Source organism: Nicotiana tabacum, chromosome 1, assembly GCF_000715075.1.
Source record: "Nicotiana tabacum cultivar K326 chromosome 1, ASM71507v2, whole genome shotgun sequence".
Taxonomy (NCBI): domain Eukaryota; kingdom Viridiplantae; phylum Streptophyta; class Magnoliopsida; order Solanales; family Solanaceae; genus Nicotiana; species Nicotiana tabacum.
The window spans coordinates 135,889,553-135,908,880 of record NC_134080.1 but is presented as its reverse complement, the minus strand read 5'-3'; positions in this window follow the sequence as shown (position 1 = coordinate 135,908,880).

Genomic DNA, 19,328 nt, shown 5'->3' with positions numbered 1-19,328 from the left:
ATTTCTTTTCCTAAAAATAAATTAATTTAGTTAATAAACTGAATAGATATACTTTGAAAATTAAAATAATTTAAGCAATTACGTACCAATCTTCTTTTTATTGTCCCTAGGATGACCGCACCTCCAGTGTGCAAGGAGCCTCCCTTCTCAGATGCGCGAGCTTTCTTTCCTTTTTCGCTCTTCTCCAAGAACTTTGCGGTAAGTCATTGCCTTTGCAAATCTTCCCATAAATTTTGAAGTAACCAGTCAAACTTCTTGTTCTTCTTTCTAGCTTCGGAGAAAGTATGCGACAATCGCTTGCGAGCTTTGTGATTAAAATTTGCAACCACTTCCGCGCTATAGCGGTGTTCCCATTCACACTTGCTCTATTTAAACAAGAAATATCATAAATATATAAACTAAAAGTCTAATTCATATCCAAAAATTTTAATTTATAAACTAAAAATTCAATTTAATATCCAAAAGGTCCAATTCATAAACTAAAAGTTCAACTACAAATCTTAAAATTTCAATTCATAAACTAAAAGTTCAACTACTACTACTAAACCCAAGATTCTAACTAAACTATTCAAGACTATACAAAGTATAATTCAAATCTTACTAAATTATTCAAGACCAATTAAACTAATTAGTTAATAAAATTAATAAATAAAACTAATTAAAACAAGACCTAAACCCTAGTCATCAATAATATACAATGTTCAAAGAATTGAACACTAATTGAAACAATAAAATACAATGTTCAAATAATTGAAACAAAAACTACAAATAACAAAGAAATGGGTTGTAATTCAAACCTTGATTTTTTAGGGTTTAGGAAAGGGGCGGAGCAGTGGCAGCGGCAGCTCTGGCGATAGGGACGACGTTGGGCGGTGGCTACACGGGGTGGGGAATGAGATTTGTGTGGGGGAAATAGAGAAGGGGAATAGGGAGGAGTTAAAAAAATTTGGGGAAGAAAATAAGAGAAATGGGAGGAAACCCGTTTTTTGTTTCTGATTTTTACAATTACCGACCAAAGTTGGTCGGTACATTAAGTGTTGACCGTTTGACCAAATACCGACCAACTTTGGTCGGTTTTCTTTAAAAAAAAACTAAATTTTTTATTTTTATTTTTATTTTTTAACATATTATAAGCTATAAAAAAATTATTAATTACTATAAATATTTATTTTATTTAACTACAATTATTTTAATTAATTATAAACTATAAGCATAATCTTTACAAAAAATTATATTAACTAGATAATTACTTTTAATAGATTATAATAGCATCTATGTAAGTAAATTTTTAAGTTATATTTAAGTATATGAGTAATTTCTCACACACACATAAACTATATTGTAATTGATGATCAATCTTATACATTACTACGTACGTACGAATAGTTATATATATATATATATATATATATATATATATATATATATATATATATATATATATATATATATATATAACACTTCGTTGAAGCGTGTTATATATATATATATATAGGTGAGACGTTTTATTTTTAATATTCAACGATACATCTGAGTAAAGTTATAAGTCGATGAATCAATTTACAAACAGATATATTTGATGATAAATTATATATACTAACTAGGATCTTCACAAGTCTATAAATCCCTAAAAGAACCCGACCCTTATCCATATACATATAGATATAGGTGAGACGTTTTGTTTTTAATATTCAACGATGCATCTGAGTAAGTTATAAGTCGATGAATCAATTTACAAACAGATATATTTGATGATAAATTATCAGTTTGGACAGACCAAGTTTGATCGCTAAATTCCGGATTTCTAGTAGATATATAAGTGTGATAATCTTGACAAGCTAAGTATCAATAATAGCGTGAGATAATAGCTGGAGAGTCACGATATGGTCAGAAAGGGTTCAACTGAATCTCTGTTGTCAGAAAATTATATCGTGCAAAAAGAATAAAATAATTTTTTTAATTTTTATATATAAAGTGTTGAATTCTCTTGACATAACGGAAACATCTAGTAGTGACAAAATGGTAGCTCAAAAATTACTTTAGATTGCAAATTTGAATTTCAAATTGACATTCTTGTATTTTATTTTAGTCATGGATAAAAATAGCTAGGATTCCTCTGTTATGTACTTCTAGATAGTCCACCTAGTGCAAAGTAATCATCTTGTGAGTCAATTTACGTCTATGATGCTCTCAGGATGATATATATGGGATCTTAATTTAGGTTGAACATATATACTACTCCGATCCGTACTTGATATTCTGACCTCTGGGTACGGAAAAAGAAAAGGAAAAGGAAAAAGAAAAGGAAAAGAAAATGTCACTATTAATTGGAGATAGTTATTACTTGTACGACTTAAGCAAGTTGAATAGATAATAACATAATATTGTATTAGAGAATGTGGCTAAGTTTACGTAGATTGCTATATTTATTATATATATATATATATATATATATATATATATATATATATATATATATATATGTTGAATTATATGACTAGGCATTATATGGAATGAACGAACCATTACTAGGTAGCTAATTTGAATTGGTAATTTGTATAAAGATATACTTAGAGAAACTTTTCAAGCTTCGAAACTATTATCAACTTACATGCATATCGATCTGTTTGCGATTCAATACCATCCACAAAGTTTACGACAAAGATATGTTTAATTTAGAGAAGAAAAGCGTGATGTCTTTTGTTTTTTTTTTATATATTTTTTTTAATAAACTTCAATTTCCAGTCCTTTCAAAAGACAACAGGAAAAATTGTAAGGAAATTAACTACAGTTAATAATTCCACTTGCAGCGAAACTCTAATTTAACAAAACTATGATTGGCCTCACAGGAAAAAAAACATGATATTGAAAATGTTCATTTTATTCCTTTCTTCTGCCACGGGGGGAGGGGGAGGGGGGAGGCGAGGGGTAGGGCAATAACATTACGTGATTCACTTTGGGTGTAAGTATGTCGTTAAATAACTACAACTGGAATCTCAACAAGGAAAGTGAAACTTGATAATTCCCTCTTACCTATCAAGTTATCGAGAGGCTTATAATTTGTACGTGTGATGTTATCCTTATTTATTTATTTAAACTGAATATGATGTTTCCAGAAAAAGGAGAAAAAAAAAGAAATTGGTTAGATTTCTTGTAAGACTTGGCAAGAAAGAAGTGGAGCAGTGGATGCCATTTGCTTATGGACACATGACTTATATTCATGCTTGGAAAGAGTTTTTGCAGCCCTAGAGATTATGTTGTATATACTATACAATTGATAATTATGTAGTCCCTCTGTTCCAGTTTATGTGAACCTATTTCCTTTTTGGTTCGTTCCAAAAAGAATGAACCCTTTCTAAATTTGGTAACAATTTAGCTTAAAGTTACAACTCTACCCTTAATGAGAAGCTTTTATAACCACACAAATACTCTGGGCCCCATTTGGACTTGTTTAGGACCACAAATTCAAAAAGTCTTCATTTTTTCTTAAACTCCGTGCCCAGTTAAACAGGTTCACATAAATTGGAATGGAGGGAGTATAAAATATGTAATTAAATGAGAATTTTTCTAATAGTGGTAACTAGGTTCATAATATAATATAGAGAAATTTTCATAAAACACTATTTTGGTAATTAGCTATCTATAGATATCATTTGCTATATTACGGATTGTAGATACATTTTCTGTTGTTATAAGATGTATTAGATGTATTTAAGCTACTGTATTCATGAATACAGTAGCAAAAATAGGCGTGAATCAGGGAAGTCCAGCTAATCAGTTGTTGTATTCGAGTGTATTCGACTGTATTCATGCCGTGAAACATGGGATTACAGCTGGACAGATTATTGTATTCGATTGTATTCACGGCGTGAAACAGGGGATTACACTATTTTTAAACAAAAAGTGAATCAATTAACATAATAGACTCCTAATATAACTCAACAAAATCAATTATAACACACAAATTTTGTATTTCCAGTTATAAAAGATTCTCAACCAAAAAATACCCCCAAAACATAGCAATCTTCAAAGAAATTATATAATACATCTGAATACATAAATTATATTAATTAAAAAAACATATGAATACATTCATGGCATATAGCGAGACAGTGAATACAATGAAATACATAGAATGCAGCGGGATACATTGAAATACAATGAAAAAAAGACAGTGAATACAATGAAATACATGAAATACAACGAGATACATTGAATTACAATAAAAAAAAAGACAATGAATACAATGAAATACATGAAAATACAGCATAAAACCAAGAACCAGCAACTCTTTTCATCGCAAAAATCATAAACCCAGCAGATCTTCGTCCCTCATATTGTCTTCCTCTGGATCAAAAATTCACTGTCTCCAAGTTTTTATTTTGACTTTGATTCTTCATCTATTACTAAATAATACTCCCTCTGTTCCAGTTTATGTGAACCTATTTCCTTTTTGGTCCGTTCCAAAAAGAATGAACCCTTTCTAAATTTGGTAACAATTTAGCTTAAAGTTACAACTTTACCCTTAATGAGAAGCTTTTATAACCATACAAATACTCTGGGCCCCATTTGAGCTTGTTTAGGACCACAAATTCCAAAAGTCTTCATTTTTTACTTAAACTCTGTGCCCAGTCAAACAGGTTCATATAAATTGGAACGGAGGGAGTAATGAAGATGAATGACATCTTTCTTCCTTTGCCTGGACACTGTTATTTGCTTTCCTTTTCCTTTAGGACATGACATCAGATTCTTTTCCCTCTAGGCTCTATGATCTTTACGTTTTTAAACTCAATCCCATCCATGTTCTAACCCTAAAAAAATTAATTTGTCGATCGGGGTTTAGAGTTTCGAGAAGAAAGAAGCTGACAATTTCTGTAAGGATGAGGGCGCAATTGCTCTCTTTGACAACAGTTTTTGTTCTGAGTTTCATTGGTACATCTACTCTCGCCTTCTGCATCGACTTCATATGGCTCGAAATTTACTGCGTCCTCTCTCTTTTTCTCTCTGTTTCTGTGTTTTGGATCAGATCTGAAGGGTCGTCTGAAAGTGCGGGAGGGAGGAGAGAGTGTGGGGGTTGTTGACTAATGGTAGGTGATGTGAGTGAGAGGAATTTTGAGATTGAGCATCATGTTTTTAATGGGGAAGAGAATGACATGTATCAAAGTAGATAGAGAAAGAAAATAGTGTAATTGAATAGCGTATTTAGTGGCTTCGGGGTAGGAGGTAACCAAAATTAGATATTTTGCTATAAACACTAAAAGGTATCTATAGAATATAATTTTTTAAAATGATATTTATTTAAAATAAATAATGTGTTAACTTTTTCTATAGGAGGTAACAATTCCTATAATATAGCATAGAAAAATAAAAATGAAAATTTCACCTTCTACAGCAAATTATTACACCCTATTTATTATAAACAAAACAATGTCAAAATATTAATACTTATAGCTTATCTTTTCTATTTTGTAGCAAAATATGTATTTTTATACCTACCATTGAGGCATGAAATACGTCAATTATGTTCTTTCTCTCTCTCTCTCTCTCTATCAGGAAGATTCTCAATCATTTCTCTTCTCCATCAAATCAGTGTCATCATCGTGGCCGTCGTCAGAATTGTCATGGCGTTATCATCCACTATTGGCTCATCCTCTTAGACTAACAGATCTGGCCATGGCTATGTCGGAGAAGAATTGAGGGCCGAATTTTTGTTCGTCTCTATTTTTAGTTTTAATGCAATGTCAGTATTTTATTTGGCCGGACAATGCCATCTCCGGCGAACTTTCTTCTCTTCTTTGCTATTTTAGTCACATACGATGATACAAATACATTGTATTCTATACAAATATACTGAAATACATTATATTTTTGTATAAATACATTATTTTTCCCTTGTATTTATGTATTTCGAAGGTTTGTATTTTTTAATATCGCCAAATATCAATGTGTTTTGTGATTTTTTGTAGTTTGAATACAATCGAATTGAATACGGTGAATTTAATACAATATATAATAGTGAATAATGAATATCTGTGAATTGAATATAATATATACAGTCGAATTGAATAGAATGGTATACACCCTATTTCTTGATTACCTGACTGTATTTATAAATACAGTCGCGCGAATATATGGAATACAACACAGTAGCAGCAAAATTTATGTAGAATTAGTTTTGTTGAGTTAAATTAGGAGTGATATACGCTAATTGATCCTCTTCCCGTTATTAAACAGCTGGATTTCCCTATTTTTTAGACGAATTATGCTACTGTATTCATACAATAAATACAGTCGCCCAATTGGATTTTCCTATTTTTTTTGGTGAATTCTGCTACGGTAATCATGAATACAGTAGTGTGAATATAGTGAATACAGTCGCGTAACAATGATATTTATGTAAAATTAATTTTGTTGAGTTAAATTAGGAGTGATACATGCTAATTGATCCTCTTTCCGTTATTAAATAGCTAGACTCCTCTATTTTCTAGGCAAATTTCGGGTCACGACCCAAAACCGACCCGGTCGTGATGACGCCTATCGTGAAACTAGGCTAGCCGACACAACTCCCGAATCAACCATTATTGTCACGACCCGGATTCCCACCCTCAGGAGTCGTGATGGCGCCTACTAGTACGAGCTAGGCAAGCCAATTAATTGCACAATTTACTTTTTTTACCCATTTTATATTCATTAACAATTTCGAAATAATAACATTTAAACAGCAAAATTTAACACAAGCGGAAGAAAGAAACAATAAGCTATCTGAACATGAATATCTAATACAACTGTTTGAGTCTCAACTACCTAGAACTGGTGTCACAGTTTCACAGACAGTCTAAGAATACTACAAATAAAGGGTCTGAAAGGAATAAATACAACACTGTCTCTAGAAATGCAAGAAAGAAACAGGAATAATAGATAAAAGGAGACGCCAAGGCCTGCGAACGCCTGCAGAACTATCTCGGGTCGCCTGATGATCAAGAATCAACAATCTCACTGCGGTCCGAAGTCCACAACACTGGGGTCTGCACAAAGAGTGCAGAGTGTAGTATCAGCACAACTGACCCCATGTGTTGGTAAGTGTCTAGCCTAACCTCGGCGAAATAGTGACGAGGCTAGGACGATACTACCAAATAAACCTGTGCAGTTCAAATATATACAGCGAAAAAAAATAAACAATTAAAGATAGGTGGGGGAAACATGCTTCGGGGACTAACAGGTATAACAGAATATCAAGAGAATAATAAAGGAATCAAAATCAACCACTAACAGGAATAAGGAAAATAAAGGCAGATTTCACTTTCTTTTCACATCTTGTTGCAGGCATGCAACCCGATCCCATTTCATGTATCTCGTGGCAGGCGTGCCACCCGCTCTCATTTTATTTTATCTCGTGGTAGGCTTACCACCCGCTCCCATTTCATTATATCTCATGGTAGGCGTACCATCCGCTCTCATTTCATTATATCTTATGGTAGGCGTATCACCCGCTCCCATTTTATTATATCTTGTGGTAGGCGTACCACCCGCTCCCATTTTATTATATCTTGTGGTAGGCGTATCACCCACTCCCATTTCATTATATCTTGTGGTAGGCCTACCACCCGCTCCCATTTACAAGCCAACAATAGTCATGATGAATCCCGGCAAGGGAACAATAATATCAACAAACAATATCCCGGCAAGGGAACAATAATATCAACAAACAATATCCCGGCAAGGGAGAAACAGCTATAACCAAACTCGTTACAACATCGAACTACCTCAGCTATAACCAAACTTTTTACAACACCTAACTACCTCAGCTCTAACCAAACTCGTTACCATATCTAACTACCTCAGCTATAACCAAATTTGCTATAACACCTAACTACCTCAACTATACCCAAATTTACTACAATGCCTAACTACCTCATCTATGACTAAACTTGTTACAACACCTAACACAAAGAATCATCAACCTAAACATCCGTAATATCAATTAAGAACACAATGTAAGGGAACCACAACTCCGCAATAGCCCGGCAAGGGAGCAACATAATGATCTCTTCTCTTTCTCACTTTTACTTCACAATTCACTTCACAACTCGAACCAATGCTCTAGAGTTTTAATTATCACTTATACTTTCACAATTCGTTATACAACTGAAGCTAATGCTCCTCAATATACATAGGTCACAATTATTCCCACAACTTTACAAACCAGATAGAAATCTTCACCAAGGCCTGAATAATACAATGAAATCATAAAAATCACAATATAAGATTCACGGTCATGCTTGACACCAACGTATAGATACTCGTCACCATGCATATATGTCGTACTCAACACGAAACAAATAGCAAATAGGGCACAACTCCTAATCCCTCAAGCTAAGGTTAGACCAAACACTTAACTCGAACTTCCACTACTAACTCGAGCCTCAAACACCGCTTTTTCTTTCAAATTTGGCTCCAACCCAATCGAATCTATACATAATCGACTTAATAACATCAATAAATGCTAAAAAATCCAATTTAAATGTTTAATTATAACTTTCCAATCATTTTTCTCAAAAACCCAAAAATCGACCCCGAACCCGCTTGGTCAAAATACGAGGTTCGGACCAAAATCAAATCACCCATTCACCCACGATCCCAAATATATAATTATTTTCAGAATTCAACCCCAAAACGAGGTCTAAATCACAATTAATCAAAAAGCTCTAACTCTACCCAAATCCCTAATTTTCTACCCTTAATCTCATGTTTTAGGTCTAGAAATCTAGTGGGTGTTGATGAAAATGGAAGAAAACAAGTTAAAGATTACTTACCCAAGAGACTATGATGAAGAAATGCTTCAAAAGTCGCCACAGAGCTTTGGAGAAGAAGAAGTTTATGAAATTTTTATGAAATCCCGAAAGTGTTCTGTTTTTGGTCTTTAAAAATCACTGGGCGAAAACACTCTTCGCGTTCGCGACAGACCCTTCGCGTTCGTGATGGGTCAGGTTGGTTAAGCGTTCACGTAAACGGGCTCGCATTCGTGAAGCTTTAGCTTCTCGAGCCCTTGCGTACGCGTCCAACGGGCCGCGTTCGCATAAGACAACTACCCCTCCCCCACTTAGTCCCATTTGGCCTTCGCGTTCGTATGGCCAGGTCCGCGTTCGCGAAGGTATAAATCCCTATTGCCTCGCGTTCGCATCTTGAGCTACGCGTTCGCGTAGAAGGATTTCCCTTCAGCAACAATTAACCTATCGCGTTCACGTGGGTACTCCTGCGAACTCGAAGAAGAAAAAACCCAACAGCTGAAAACCTGCAATTTTTCTTAAGTCTGAAACCTTCCGAAACACATCCGAAATACACCTGAGCCCTCGGGGCTCCTAACCAAACATACTTACTAACTCAACAACATCATACGAACTTATCCGTGCGATCAAATCGCCAAAATAACCTCAATAACAACGAATTAAAACTCAAAATCAAAGGATTTTTCTCAAACTTCATAAAACATTAACTTTAGCAATTTAGGTCCAAATCACGTCAAACGACGTCCGTTTTTCACCAAATGTTTTAGAAATATCTTAAATCATATATAAGACCTGTACCGGGCACCGGAACCAAAATACGGGCCCGATACCATCACATTCTAATCGATTTTCATTTAAAATTTCCTTAAACAATTTCAGAAAATAATTTTCTTTAAAAAATCCATTTCTCGGGTTTGTGACCTCGGAATTCGATTCCGGGCAAACGCCCAAGTCCCATATTTTCCTACAGACCCTCCGGGACCGTCAAATCACAGGTCTGAGTCCGTTTACCCAAAAAATTGACTGAAGTCAAATTAACTCATTTTATAACCAAAACTTTGCATTTTTCACAGATTTTCATATTTAAGCTTTTCGGCCATGCGCCCGGACTGCGCATGAAAATCTAGGTGATGAATAATGAGGTTTTCAAGGCCCCAGAAACACATAATTCAATTAAAAGCAAGTGATGACCTTTTTGGTCATCACAATTACCCAATAAAAATTGTTTTTATACTATTTATAAACCAATAATCTCATAATGAAAATTTCAAAGAAAAGTGTGGAATACGATGTATCACTGTCATGAGCATCTACCAAGGTCTGAATACAACAAGGGTCAAGAAAAAATGTACTAAATACAATAATGAAAATGAGAGGAAGGAAGCAGTGCTACAAACGTCGTGCAACCACCTTGCTAACTCCGATGACTCCGCGTTAGAGCAATCAACACCCGCTACCAGGTTCTGAAATACCTGACTCTGCACATGAGGTGCAGGGAGTAATGTGAGTACTCCAACCCAGTAAGTAATAAGAGTAAATAAAGACTGAGCAGTAGGAAAACGGTGAATCCACATTTAGGATAAACTCATTAAGCACAACAGGCTTTCAAATCAGAATACGAGTCAATCGTCTCATTTAAAATCCAGTTTTTGGTAAAAATCATTTGAAAATGCTTTCCAACAGTTTCAGTAGGGGTTCAATACCATTTAGAATAAAACATATGAAAACCACAATCGGCCCATCGAGCAAAAACATAGTTCGTATACAGCCCCTCGGGGCAAAACATAAATTTATACCCATTTCATAACTTAAAACTTCAGTTTGAATGAAAGTTGTTTAAAGTGTTTGCTCAACATTTTCAATAGAGGCTCGATTTAAAGATGAGTGAAAGCAGTAATTAAATCAATATATTCAATAAAAACTCACTTTAAGAAAGACTGAAAAATAGTAAATTCATAAACAGGCCCCTCAAGCAAAGCATCACTCATGTACATGTATATCTATAGACCCTCGGGCAAGCCTCTCAGTCACTCGTAACTCAACTCTTACCAATCAGCACTCACACTCAATATGTACCATATAGTAACTTTTGCGGCGTGCAGTCCGATCCATATATCGCTGGAGCGTGCAGCCCGATCCATGTATATAGTCGACTACGCTCACTGGGGGTGTGCAAACTCCGGAGGGGCTCATACAACCCAAGCGCTATATCGCTGTGGCGTGCAGCCTGATCCATACACACACACACACACACACACACACACACACACACACACATATATATATATATATATATATATATATAGCTGCGACATGCAGCCCGATCCATAAATATATAATCCTCACAACCAGGCCCTCGGCCTCTCTAAGTCATTAACCTCACAATCAGACCCTCGGTCTATCTCAGTCATCAACCTCACAATCACTCGAACCATCAGTAAAACAGGGAACTCAGCCCAAACAGTTTTCACATTTTCAGAAGTAAAGTGATAAAACCAGATTTAAACAATAAACAGGTAAAACATGACTGAGAATATGTTTTCAAAACAAATAGAGTGAGGCATAATTGTAAAAATGCCCCTAAGGGTCTCAACAGGTTGGCACAAGACCCCAAACATGGCATACAACCCAAATAATATCAATCTCTAAAATATGAAATATCATAAGATTTCAAATCAAATACGCGACTTAATAGTTGTACGGGACGGACCAAGTCACAATCCCCAACGGTACACGACTCCACGTTTGTCATCTAGCATGTGTGTCACCTCAAAATAACACAACAATGTGAAATCCGGGGTTTCAAACCCTCAGGACAATATTTACAATCATTACTTACCTCGATCCGATCCAAACTCTAGCCCGCGATGCCTTTGCCCTCACGAATCGACTTCTGGATGCTCCAAATCTAGCCACAATCAGTACATAATCATTAAAATATGCCAAGAGAACAAAGCCCACTCAAAATACCCAATTTACATCTAAAATCCTAAAATTGCTCAAACCCGGCCCCTGAGCCCACGTCTCGGATTCCGATAAATTTTACATCAATAGGTTCCTTATCCTCTCATGAGTCTATACATACCAAGAACATCAAAATCGGACCTCAAATGGCCCTTTTAATTTTCAATTTTACACTCTCCAAATTCAAGCCCTAGTTCCCCAATTTATCCCTTAAATTCCACTAATCATCACTCTAATCCATAAAATAATAGCATAGGAACGAGTTTTGGGTCCAAATTCCTTACCTCAATGAAGTTCCCCTGAAACCCCTCTTTCAAATGGTCCAAAAAGCTCCAAAACCGAGATAAAATGGTGAAATTAGCTAAAATTCGTGAAGGCCACAATTTATACCTTCTGCCCAGACATTTTCGCATCTGCGGCCCAATACCCGCTTCTGCAGTACTGCATTTGCGGTCATTCATCCACTTCTGTGGAAATCACTTACCCGGCCAAAACTCGCATCTGCGATCCCTTTTCCGCACCTGTGCCTTCGCAAGTGCGGTCCATCAACCACATCTGTGGTCACTTCCTTCCCAGGCATTTCCACTTATACGACCTCCCTTATCGCACCTATGGCATCGCACTGCGGTCCCCAATCCGTAGGTGTAGAAATACAAGAAGCAGCAAATCCAGCAGATGCAACAAGGTTTCAATCTTCCCGTCAACCATCCGAAATCACCCCGAGGCCCTCGGGACCTCAACCAAAAACACAAACATATCCTAATACCTTATTCTAACTTGTACCAATCTTCAAAACACCTCAAACAACATCAAATCAACCAAACCACGCCGGATTCACGCCAAACTTTCTAAAATTTTCCAAATTTTGCTTTTGATCAAAAACCCAACCAAACCACGTCGAATGACCTGAAATTTTGCACACTCATTCCAAATGACACAGCGGAACTACTGCAACTTCCGAAATTTCATTCCGACCCCTATATCAAAATCTCACCTATCAACCGGAAAACGCCAAAATCTCAATTTCGCCAGTTCAAGCCTAAACCTTCGACGGACTTCCAAAATGCATTCCGATCATGCTCCTAAGTCCCAAATCACCTAACGGAGATAACCAAATCTTAAAAATTCCGATCTGAGATCATATACCGACAAGTCAAATCTTGGTCAAACTTTTCAAATTTCAAATTTCAAGCTTCAATCTGAGAACTGTTCTTCCAAATTCATTCCGATTACCCTGAAAACCAAAACCAATGATTTACATAGGTCATAATACATCACATGGGGCAAGTCATGCCCGAGAAATGGAGAGCAAAGTGCAAAAGCTCAAAACGACCGGTCGGGTCGTTACACCCTCCCCCACTTAAACATACGTTCATCCTCGAACGTGCCCAGAGTTGTTCCAAAAGCCAACCAATCTCTGAATAACCTTACCATGAACATACCCAGGGGTGATCCCACGTCACCCTATCTCGTATAGGTCCGATAACACAATGTAAAACTGAAATTCCATAGTCCAATCTAGCCCATGAACCTTAGAACCACATTTCCACTTCCGAAATCATCCACAAGATCAAAATCTCACGTCTATATTCTGATTAAGTCCGAACAAGCTGTAATAACCCATACCCGCAACCTCGGTGCAATGACATGATATACCACATAACTCAAACGCTTGCAGTGATAAATTCTAATCACAGTAGCTGCACACAACAACCGAATATTGATAGGAAACCTATTATCAACTAAAGTCTCATTCCAACACTTTCATATACTGCCAATGATAAATGAAACACGCAGTAAGCCATAACCGTTTTCTCAAATCAACCATTCATGAAGCCATTTCTCCTTTGGCAAAGACCAAAGCAAATTTTTGAGCCAAACCTCGATATTATCTTTACAACATATGAAAATCAAATCCGTTTGTACTCATTCTATATCCCGACGATTTCATCTAATCCAACACAACTACTCTGGTGACACTGACACATCAATACAGACTAAAGCCATGACTTGTGCAATTCGTGCACCAATAAGCCACAATCCGAACTTACTCAATTCATGAAAATGACTCAAATGAAAGAGCTATACCGCAAGCTCACTAGGACCACCACAACACAAGGCTGAGAACCCGCCATACAATATAGAAACAGAACACACGAATCTAACCCGCAGGATCATACTTCCACATAGCTTCGCTCCAATGCGCGATCTCATCCAAACACTGGTCCATATGAGACACCTTAAGTTACTATGTTCAAAATTGACAACCGTGCACAATATGATGTCTAAGACCAAAGCAATCATCATAACCACCGCGAGGCAATTACGTAACACCACACAACTCGAAAGGACATAACTGATATTCCATCCACCGAGCAATACCCAGTGCCTTCCCGCTCGAATTTTGCTGAGAGGCCCTAATAACACCGCGCCACATGTGCCTATAATCAACAAATCCTAACGGCTCGCAACACAGAAAGGTAATTCATAGATCCCCCTGATTATTAATAGCTCAATAACAACCGAATCAACACATCCCTCACCCAAGGCAACTTGAAATCAACAAAGCCATCTCAATGCAAAACACATATCCATATAGGTTTACCAGTGAACCACACATCAACTCTAGTCACACACAATAGATAAATAATCCTCCAAAGGTTCACAATGACTGAATCATAGCACACACCATCATCTGACTAACTTACCCACATCTTTGCCATCCACAACCACGAGCTAACCTATATATGAGGACTTCTAGTCTCCAAGTTCATAAAGCAGGCGAATTACCATATTTGATCCCAATTTCGCCGCTCGCATATATAACACACCTCTAGTACTCAATCATCTCATGAGAGGTACACCTATAATTCTTCTGAGCCACCAAGCAAACTCGAATATCATCCGTCGATCAGACAAGATAGTGCCACAAGACCAATAAAGCATCCGTAATTCAAGCACATTACCCTTTCTGAAAGGTTATACCCTCATCAAGACACACCAATCAGTGATCTCATTTATCTAGTCATCTGAAGCTGCCCATGATATCTAAGAATTTGTGACCTTCCTTTCAAATCTGAACCGTGTCCTTACACATGCAAATATCAATCCTACATAACATTCTGCATAAACCTTACCAACCTAGGATAACCAAGAGAACGTCATATCCCTTCCAGGCCATAAAAAACTATGTACTCCACTAGCTAAGAACTTCCCATTGATCCCATATAGAAGAAAATCACTATACATCCCATGCTCCTCAAGACAAAAGGGAAAATATACCTCTCTAACTGTGGTGGAAACCATCTAGAACTTTCCGAATTCCATTTGCACGAATCTAAATCGTCAGGACTGAATCCTTTTAAATCTATCGAGCTACGCATGTCACTAAAACCCAAAAGAACTGCCGCGAAACACTTGTGGAAACTCATTACCTCGTAGGCATCCAAGATCTAATTATATCCTTACCATACCGACTCGGCCTACTACCAAGATATCCCATCTGTCCGAGTTCCCTTCTGACTTACCTTCAACTTGATACTCCTTCTTGCTATAACATCACAATTTCTCAAGCCATACTTACCACACGAAACTCAAGCATCAAAACCATACCGTCTAAGACTCACAAACCGCTGAATACTCTCTTAAATATTTCCAAAATCACCACATTCAAAATACTTTACTCTGAAGAGACTTCCTACGAATCTAAATCTGTTACCTTTACCTTCCTGATACTGATACATAGGATCCCACAATTGATATAGAAAACACCACAAGTCTTGATATCTTCCAATGAAAACTCAGTTTCTAGCCACATATACAACTTGAAAATACCTAATTGTTACATGTAAAATCTTGAACACAATTCTAAAGAGTCATTCACTCTATTCAAACTGCAATCAGCCTGATCAAACGAACAGAACCACCCGTGCCTCAATAGCACTCCGACACCGCAGAGTGTAACTTTATCCTAGAACAACCAAGCAACTTCCTGCTCTATGCACCGAGCATCCATTACCAACAATAACTCAAGACATTCTGTGATTCTCATACACCTATGAAGCATGACATAACCTTTGTCAAAATATTTCTTTACTCGAGCCATCCTCGGTCTCAATCTTCGTAAGCCATAACTGATTCACTAGTACGCCTCACACTGGAACCAACATAGCACATAACCATACAATCAACTCATCAATAGCAGACTCCCCCACTTGGCTCGAAGTCATAGACCAAAACATACACAATAACTTATAACGCATATACTTTATTGCTGCCATAATACCATAGTGAGGTTAAACTCAATCCTTCATAAGCTCGTGGAATACAAACCATCTGGTACTTTGTATCTTCTGCAAATCTCGCATTCACTCTCGTAGTAGTCAAGCCTACTCTCTTGAGCAACCCAAATTCAAATTGTAAAACATATATTTCCCTAGTAACAGAGATCTTCCAATAATTACACAAGGGATTACGCAAACTTCAGGACAATCCACAGGAGATAACCCACCTGCTTTTCCTCAAACTAACATCTCTTTATACCCTTCCACCGTCATAAACATTACGCATTCACTTAATCTTACTAAGTCTGAACTCATATCACAACGTGAAATCTACTTCACTTCCCAACTAGGCAACATGAAAAGGTCCTTTAACACGCCCACAACTCGGGCTATACCTCAAATCACGATGGAAATCAAGCACCGGATAGTTCTTACTACCCCCAAGCAGATCCTTTTTGTCTTGTCCAAATCATGTGTACACATCTCGCAGTCACATCATACTCATCACGTAGCTAACCAGTCATCACTCCCACTAATAGGGACACTATCGGACATACAAATCCAAAAGCACGTGCCAACACCATCAACGCCTCAGTGCTCAAGCTGTAGGCAAAACCCCAACCTCAAGTCCTCTAGATTGGCCCAACATCAACACACAGAGATCACATCTCGCCCCTCGATCAAGGAATCACAAGCCATCGATGCATATCTGATACTGAGCGCTCATGCGCGTATACGAATGCGTGGAAGGGATTTCAAGAGTTACATTTCAAGTTGAATCAAGGATACACGATAAGAATTCAAGAATGTGAAGATTTTCCTAAAGGTTTCGCAGCCTCCCGAGGATAAATACAGACATCTCCGTACCTATCCGCGAGACTCTACTAAACATGCTCATGACTCGTGAGACCTATGTAACCTAGGCTTTGATACCAACTTGTCATGACCCAAAACTGACCCGGTCGTGATGGCGCCTATCATGAAACTAGGTCAGCCGACACAACTCCCGAATCAACCATTATCCAATAAAAGTTGTTCTTATAATATTTATAAACCAATAATCTCATAATGAAAATTTAAAAGAAAAGTGCGGAATAATTACACAAGTCCGACATCAGGGTGTCACTAGTCATGAGCATCTACCAAGGTCTGAATACAACAAGGATCAAGAAAAAAATGTACTAATTACAGTAATGAAAATGAGAGGAAGGAAGCAGTGATACGAACGTCGTACAACCACCTTGCTAACTTTGATGACTCCGCGTCTGAGCAATCAACACCCGCTACCGGGTTCTGAAATACCTGAATCTGCACACAAGGTGCAGGGAGTAATGTGAGTACTCTAACTCAGTAAGTAATAAGAGTAAATAAAGACTGAGCAGTAGGAAAACGGTGAATCCACATTTAGGATAAACTTATTAAGCACAACAAGCTTTCAAATCAGAATACGAGTCAATCGTCTCATTTAAAATCCACCTTTTGGTAAAAATCATTTGAAAATGCTTTCCAACAGTTTCAATAGGGATTCAAAACCATTTACAATAAAACATATGAAAACCACAATCGGCCCCTCGGGCAAATACATAGTTCGTATACAGCCCCTCAGGCAAAATAGAAATTTATACCCATTTCATAACTTAAAAACTTCAGTTTGAATGAAAATTGTTTAAAGCGTTTGCTCAACATTTTCAATAGAGGCTCGATCTAAAGATGAGTGAAAGCAGTAATTAAATCAATATATTCGATAACAACTCACTTTAAGGAAGAGTGAAAAAATAGTAAGTTAATAAATAGGCCCCTCAGGCAAAACATCACTTATGTACATATATATCTATAGCCCCTCGGGCAAGCCTCTCAGTCACTCGTGACTCAACTCTTACCAGTCAACGCTCTCACTCAATAGGTACCATATAGTAACCACTGCGGCGTGCAGCCCGATCCATGTATATAGTCGACTGCTCTCACTAGGGGTGTGCAGACTCCGGAGGGGCTCCTACAGCCCAAGCGCTATATCACTGCGGCGTGCAACCCGATCCATAAATATATAATTCTCACAATCAGGCCCTCGGCCTACACACACACACACACACACACACACACACACACACACACACACACACACACACACACACACACACACATATATATATATATATATATATATATATATATATATATATATATATATATATATATATATATTGCGGCGTGAATCCCGATCCATAAATATATAATCCTCACAACCAGGCCCTCGGCCTCTCTCAGTCATTAACCTCACAATCAAACTCTCGATCTATCTCAGTCATCAACCTCACAATCACTCGGACCATCAGTAAAACAAGGAACTCAGCCCAAACAATTTTCACATTTTTAGAAGTAAAGTGATAAAACCAGATTTAAACAATAAACAGGTAAAACATGACTGAGAATATGTTTTCAAAACAAATAGAGTGAGGCATAATAGTAAAAATGACCCTAAGGGTCTCAACAGGTCAGCACAAAGCCCCAAACATGGCGTACATCACAAAATATAATATCAATCTCTAAAATATTGAATATCATAAGATTTCAAATCAAATACGCGACTTAACAGTCGTATGTACCAAGTCACAATCCCCAACGGTACACGTCTCCACGCTTGTCATCTAGCGTGTGTGTCACCTCAAAATAGCACAACGATGTGAAATTCGGGGTTTCGAACCCTCACGACAGTATTTACAATTATTACTTACCTCGATCCGGTCCAAACTCTAGCCCGCGATGCCTTTTCCCTTACGAATCGACTTCCGGACGCTCCAAATATAGCCACAATCAGTACATAATCATTAAAATATGCTAAGAGAACAATGCCTACTCAAAAATATCCAATTTACATCAAAAATCCCGAAATTGCTTAAACTCGGCCCCTGGGCCCACGTCTCAGATTTCGATAAATTTTACATCAATAGGTTCCTTATCCTCTCACGAGTCTATACATACCAAGAACATCAAAATCGGACCTAAAATGGCCCTTTAAATTCCAATTTACACTCTCCAAATTCAAGCCCTAATTCCCCAATTTTAGCTCTTAAATTCCATTAATCATCGCTCTAATCCGTGAAATAATAGCATATGAACGATTTTTAAGTCCAAATTCCTTACCTCAATGAAGTTCCCTTGAAAACCCTCTTTCAAATCGTCCAAAAAGCTCCAAAGTCGAGATAAAAATGGTGAAATTAGCTAAAATTCGCGAAGGCCACAATTTATACCTTCTGCCCAGACATTTTCGCATCTGTGACCCAATACCTGCTTCTGC